The sequence below is a fragment of the Excalfactoria chinensis genome, chromosome 3 (assembly GCF_039878825.1).
Source record: "Excalfactoria chinensis isolate bCotChi1 chromosome 3, bCotChi1.hap2, whole genome shotgun sequence".
In the NCBI taxonomy this organism is placed as follows: domain Eukaryota; kingdom Metazoa; phylum Chordata; class Aves; order Galliformes; family Phasianidae; genus Excalfactoria; species Excalfactoria chinensis.
The window spans coordinates 32,361,510-32,368,981 of record NC_092827.1 but is presented as its reverse complement, the minus strand read 5'-3'; positions in this window follow the sequence as shown (position 1 = coordinate 32,368,981).

The window sequence follows — 7,472 nt, the reverse complement described above, 5'->3', positions numbered from 1 at the left end:
GCAGTTTCATCCCTTTGAATAACCTCTTCTAATGTAATTACAAAATTACAAAAGTTGACTGTATGCATTACTCGGAGCATTCCAAATTGTGGCATGTCCTTGCATTATCCTAACATGATTCTTCTTGTTTTCCTCACAAGTTCACTCTGAATATGAGGTCTGTCATCTCCATTCTTCTTTTAGCCCTAAGCAGAAAATGCTAATGGTTTATTGTTGCTGGCTCCAGAACTTAATGAGCTTTCCTGTAGTGTGTCTGATTGAGTTAATGTTATAGCGGTGTGTTAAGCGTGGGCTTTTATCTGCGATATAATGTACTGCTGGAACAACCTTATTGTTTTTCAGTTTTAATTGTCTGAATCTCCATCAAACTTCTGAACATGTTACCTGTAATGTGAGCTAAAATGAAACATCCTGCTATCAGAATAGCTAATTGCTAGAAATGTGGACTGATATTTGATTAGAATGATCGTATTGTTCAACAGTATTTTTAAAGACTTCAAACAGTAGTTCTGTATACACTGGTTTTGATCTGGTAGTGGTGTCTTTACATTTTTAAGCGGTGTGAATACAGACAGGAAGACTGTGTTTATGGTGCGCATTGCTGCTATGAGTTGTAAACATACCTAGCACTGTCTTCCTGTACAGAGAACACCAAACCCCACAGGTACAGCTGACCCAGCTATACTGGCTCTTCTCTGCCCTCTTTTCATCTGGAATAGAGATAAATAAATGGAGATAAACACACTCATTACACCTGATGTGTAATACCAACAAACCTGTGGTGATAGTGAGCTCCTTGAGCAGGTTTGTCCCATGCAGGATTGGGTACAGTGACTTCGGCAGCAACTTGGGGCTCTGATCACTGTAACCTTTTCATGTTTTCACAGTTTGGGATCAGCAGGCAGATATGGAGGTGTAACTAAGCATGCAACACTATTAATGACGCTCATCAAAAAGAGATCACAAAATCCTTGAGCTGCATAAATCTCCAGAAGCTATCTACAGCTAATTTTCTCAGCCGTGTTCTTTCTCCAAACTCCCTGTAATAATGAAACAGCATCTATGCCTTTTAAACAACATATTGTGTAGATTGTAAGTGACATGTAACCTTCCCAGCAAGCCAATGAAAATGACAGCATTAACAACAGCTATCGAAATGCATTAACGATTTTAGAAGAAAAAGACTCTTGAGAAGACAGACTTTAAATGAATAAACATGAATTTACCACGTTTCAGCAGAGCATGGGGCTCATCCACAGCATTTTGCTTTAAGATCACATAACTCCATTCAAAGCAAGGCACGACAACCCTTGATTAGAAAGATACACATGCTTATGGGGAGTTAATCTCAGCTCTAATCACAGATTTGTCAAAACTCAGCAACTTTAGCTTGGAAACAATTTAAGCTGGAGTCAAACTGAAGAAAGCAGCTCTTGCAAACTGCAGGGGGAGAGAAGAGACAAACTGAGTCTGCAGCTCAGGCAGTTTGGCTACAGCATCCTGGCAGTTTCTGCTCCCTTCTGTACACTCTGCTTGCCAGTGTCATGGCATGAGCTTTCCAGAGAGCAGCTTTGCCTCAGTAACTTGTTCTAAATCAAAAGAGATGGCCTGTTTGGGTCTCGAGCCTGCCAAAGAAACAATACTGCATGACCTGGCACCCATTTGGCAGTAGGGCAGGTAGCTCTGGGCCAAAAGAGCAGGGTTCCACATGGGAAGCCACACACAGCTCCAGCTGGGCTACTCTGGGTTGTTTCTCAGTTTGCTCTTACAGCTGGTACATGACTCTATGTCTTTTATTAGTGGCAACAGTGGCTTCAGGGTTTCACACTGCACTGTAGTGGGGTCAGTGCAGCAGCTCAAAGGGACACTTTGAGAAGACAATGCTGCTGACAGCCACCTTTGGGCAGTGAGAGGAGCTGGATTTCAAGAGGGCACAGATGATTTTTAAGGCCAGAATATGTTCCTTAGCCCTCTGCTCTTGGTCTAGTGAACTGTCTGCACATTGCAAACCTTATCAGCAGATGTTTGAATAAGCAGTGAAAAACTGAATGACCTATATGAGTTCAATAAATTAATTGAAGATACTGAAGACTGAGAAGACACAGGTTTCAAATGCTCTTACTCAAATGGCCGTGTCATATGTTGGATCAGGAATGCAAGTTAGCTGGAGCTTTGAAGAGGATCTGTCCAAAGTTGAACTCTCCAAGGGAGTGTACAAAGATTTTAAGCTCAAAAAGTCAGTCTATAATAAACATAATTTATCAGCTTCTTCTGCAGAGAATATCTGTAGGACTCAGTCAGGAACAATAGAAATAAAGAAGAAGTTAATATAAGACTTAACTCCTTATCCGATATGTCTGCATAGCCAGACCCTGTTTCCAGCTCGTCTGTTTGTTTAAGTCAATATAGGGATTTTCTGAATTGCAGCAAACTCTGCCCAAATGAAGACATTTTCTCTTTTTTGTCATCAGTGAAACAGGCAAAACCTGGGGCAGTGCATAGGGCAGGTGTGGACCACTCCACAGCCCTAAAGGCAATTGGTATTTATGTGTGGATCACATCCACGGGGACAAATGTTCTTCCACCCTTTCTCTAAGCAGGATATCTGTATATTCAAATTGCCAACTTGGCAATGGTCCCTCTATCGTTTTTGTCCCATATTCTCTTTATCTCCCGCTCCCTCACAGCAGCAGCAGCACCACTTTGCTCAGGGCAGCTCTGAGATCCTTTTGTCCCTGAGCGCATCCTAATGCTACCCAGGGAAGGACCAACCTTCCCCTTCCTCCCAGGGGGCTGCCCTGGACCCCACCACTCTGTTTCAGAGATATTTCAAATCTCTGTCAAACCAGTTAGTGTGGTTTAACTATGTATCTGGGGTTTTAAAAGGAGGATATGGAAGCGTTGCTGGGAGCAAATTTCAAACTGAGTCAGGTTAAACCAGAGACATGCGCTTAAAACTCTGTACTCTTGTATGTGGTTGTTGAAAATAGGTAATCCTTGGGGATAATAATCCTTGGAATATGGCAAATGGAAATGATTTGCATCAAATATTTAAAGAGACGTAGAAAATACTTTATCAAGAAAGCAAGAGCAGTTGAGGGAGTTCAGATCAATGAAGGGAAATCAGTCTATTTACTGACAAGAAGACTGACATAAGCCTATCTAGCAGCTAATAGGCACTAATACCTCCAATACAAGTAGTGCAAGCCCTTAATAGGACTATTCCTGTTTGTAGCTCGGGAAAGAGAGAAATCCTTCTGACTCTCAAGAACTCCGAACATTTATGAGCGCCATTACAAGGACTTTGCATATAAGGAATTTGAACATAAGAGCTGGAAAATCACTAAGAAAGCAGAAAGGGATGAATGAATAAATTTGGAAATGAAGAAAGCTGGCTACACTCAGAGGGAAAGATGAATGCAAAATGATTTAATAATTAGTTTCTCCCCAGTAACTCTCAAATAAACAAAGTTGTTCTTAGATGAGGAGAAATATCCTCATTAGATGAACAACTGATTAAAAGAAAAGAAATGTGGCTGAAATGAGCTGCACATTTTTGTAGTGGAGGATGCTTAATGAAGCCTCACAGTGATCTCTGCTGTAGCCTGTGCCTTTTAGTATAAAGGATCTTGAGAAGAGATGAGTAGAGAAGCAGAAGCATTTGCTGATGGTATCAAGATGGTTAAGATGAAAGTTGAATGTAATAAACTTCAGAAAAATTTCATGTGCTGGGCAATAAGTGGCAGCTAAAATTCAGTAGAGGTTTATGTAAAACCTTTTAAACAATTTCAGCTTTACATAGAAAGTGATGAGCTTTTTTTTTTTTTTTTTAAAGTTGTCTCTTAAAAGATCTCACTGTTAGATTGGGTACTATTAAAGCCACTTCCGCACACAGCCCGGGTATAAATTAGGCATTACTGCTTGTTGGGGAAGGAACTGAGAACCAAACAGTGCAGCTAGGTCCATCTTCAGCATCTTGACTTGTGTCAGAAACAGTGTTGCCAGCTGGAGCAGGGAGATGATGGTCCTCCTGTACTAGACACTGGTGAGGCTGTACCTCAAGTACTGTGCTCAGTTTTGGTCACTTCAGTGCAAGAAAAGACACTGAGACCTGGAGTGTGCCCAGAGAAGGGCAGTGAAGCTGTGAGGGCTCTGAAGCACACATCTTATGGGAAGTGGCTGAGAGAACTGGGATTGTTTAATTTGGAATAGGCTCAGGGGAGACCTTATCACTCTCTACAACTGCCTGAAAGGAAGCTGTCTTGAGGTGGGGGTCAGCCTCTTCTCCTGCACAACGAGAAACAGGGATAGAGAGAATGGCCTCAAGTTGAGCCAGAGGAGGTTGAGGGTGGATATTAAGAAAAATTCTTTCTCTGAAAGAGTGGCTAAGCACTGTAATGGGCTGCCCATTGAGGGAGGTGGTAGAGTACTTGTCCCTGAAGGTGTTCAAGAAACTTCTAAATGTTTTACTAAGGGACATGGTTTATTGGGGAAGTATCCGTGATAGGTGGATGGTTGGACTGCATGATCTTGGAGGTTGTAGGAGAATTGTTAGGTCAGGGCTTGAAGTGGTTGTGACTCAGCACCTGGTAAAGGGATGTGGCTGGCCTAGGGAGAACAGGTACGTTTTTTGCATCTGTGCTCCTAACCCTGTGCTCATATAAGGGCAGCCACTGAAGGAAGAGCATCTCCTGGGCCTGAGCTCTTTTCTTGAGAAGGAGTGCTGTATTGCAGGACAGACCCTTTGCCAGTGGGAGTGAGTTCAGGTCTTTCTGTGTGTGACTATTAGTCTGCCCATGAATACTTTGCCTAGTGTCACCAAGAACCTCTCAAGAGCAATTTTGCTCCTTCTTATGCAGAACAGAGGGCTTTCCCAACCTTGGTGTTTCTGTGATTTCAGTCCTAATTAAAACTGCAGCAACCCTATTTATGCAATATTGTACTACTTTTCTTAACTTGATGTTGTTCAGGTAGCTACAGTGCTTCTAGAAGAGCTGCTGACCCTTAGCCTGATCTCTTCCCAGGTAATGTGGGAACAAATTGCTCTGAACAATGTCATCTCACTACCAGCACAAAATGCATTTAGCAGCTGTCAGGATTTGAAGTTTTAAACTGGCTATTTACTTGGAGAACCCACAAAATAAAAAGTATGCCCATCCTTTCAGTTGCTAGGCATTCAATTTGAGGAAGATGAAAAGCTATAAAATCCACCAAGTATTGCTTCAAGGATATTTGTTCTCCCATCCTCAGTTGTTTTTTTTCCTAGCATGTCATCTTTTCACAGAGTCAGGCACCGTCATCAATTTCCACGTTCTGCATTCATGTTGTAGAGGTACAAAACTGCAGATGCTATTTATATCTGACCATGGCAGAGTATTTGAATGTGACAGCACATTTGACAGAATATTGAAAATTAGCTTCATTTTGCACTGTGCCACAGAATGCCCGAAGTAGCCCGTGCTGCTTGGATCATTAGACCAGGAAAGGTCTCACTGAAGTCAATGATGTTCTGTCAGCAGTAGCTTTGCCCTTGAGGCACTAATTCAGCAGATCACTTAGATATGTGCTTATTTACCTTTGTTCCTTCATCTGAAGCCAGAGAAACTTACACAAAAAATAAACTGGAAGGAGAAAATATAAAATTGAATTGTTGCTCAGCTTACAGGTGGAATCAGCTCCAGGTTTCTCTGCCAAAAAATCACCTTACTTAAAGCAAAGCACAGACCAGAGTGCATCAGTGAAAGGAATAGACTGTTAAACTAATATAATTAAGATCTGATTCCTGGCTTTGCAGCAGAAATACACACACATATATATACATATATATATATATATATATACATATATATATATATATACATATATACATATATACATATATATAAAGAAATAGTTAATATATTAAAAAAAAAAAAAAGACATGTTTTCATTTTAGCTATATTGGGCTTGTTAATGTTTCATTTCAAAATAAGTATATAGTGTTCAATACAGACATAAATTGCAGTACTTTGTAGAGGATGCATTAATTTATTAGAGATCTAGGAAAAGCTTCCATTGTTTAAATGATAAAGCAATTAGGCCATGTGTGCATGTAAATGTAATACTGTATTATCTTGGGTAACTACGGATGTCATACATCCAGTAATGAGTGCATACATGAGTGACTATTTTTAACCCCAAATCCTACAATTCTGCTATTAACAAATTAGGTAAAAATGAGGTAAAACATAAAGCATCAATGGATTATATCACTGTTGGAAAGCTGCCTATTAAATCGCTATTAAAAGTTTATTTAAATTCAGTGGGATTGTGTTGCCTCTCACAAATGCCAGAGTGATTCACATAAAGATGTGTCAGTAGTTTCTCAGCAAGGACATGAATACAGTGTTTTTTCTCCACTCATTGCCAAAAAAAGAAAGCATCAAAGTATGCAGGTGCCTTGAGCAATGACCCCTAGCAGAGCTGCAGGGTACATACGGGGGGAGATATTATGCTTCAGTGCCTGTGAAGCAATAAAGCAGTGCAATGGAGCCAGGCACATGGCACAGCAGCCAACACAAAAGGGCACCATGTCATAAAAACTGGTAAGGGTCGGCTGAAGTCTGTAAACATAGCAAAATGAAGTTTGCAATTCTATTGCAGATTGTCTGATAAGTCTGGGCTTTTTCTCCAAGTCAGACTGAAAATAACCTAGTTTTGTTTCTAAGAGTGTAAATCTATTCTTAGAGAAAATTAGCTGTCCTACACTAAATCATTACTATTTTCTGGTAAGTGAGTACTAGTTTTGTTTAGCAAAGCGATGCTTGAAATGGCCACATTGTGAAACTCGTAACACCTTACATACAAGTTCATGTTCAAAGGTAAAATCATACTGGTAAGCTCATGAAAGATTTAAGTTCAGATAGGCAAGTCTTTTGCTAGCTGTGTATTTAATTACAAGTTTGACATAGAATGTAACTCTTCAATGCACATCTGATGCAGTTTATGAGAAGAGAAAACTTAATAATTTATGGTGAGTCAGTGTGGAAAAAAAAAAAAAAGTAAAATAATGGTGATAATAGTATAATCCTGAGATTTTTGAAAGATAGATGTGACAAACTATTCCCACCAAGGTGCGTTTGAAAGCAAAAGAGAATCTTCAGATGTGGAGCATCTGCCAGGCATTGAATTAAATTTGTATTTATTTTCCTTTGTGTGATTTGGGATCAACAAAGACACACAAAGTCCTTGAGTTTTGAAGCACTGGCCCTCTTCAAATTTTTTGTGACTTATGAGACCAATCATTGGAGAAGCTTTGACAAATAGATCTCTTTGGTGTGATTAATTCCATTTCTTTTTCCCCAGAGCATCTGTGCTTTGAGTCAGATGTCTCTCTTGAGCACCGTCATCTCTCTCAGATCTTGTCCCTCTCTAGTCTTCGCCTTCCTGAGGTCTTCTGTTTGGCAGCTCCCTCAAAATAAGCTTGGGATGTA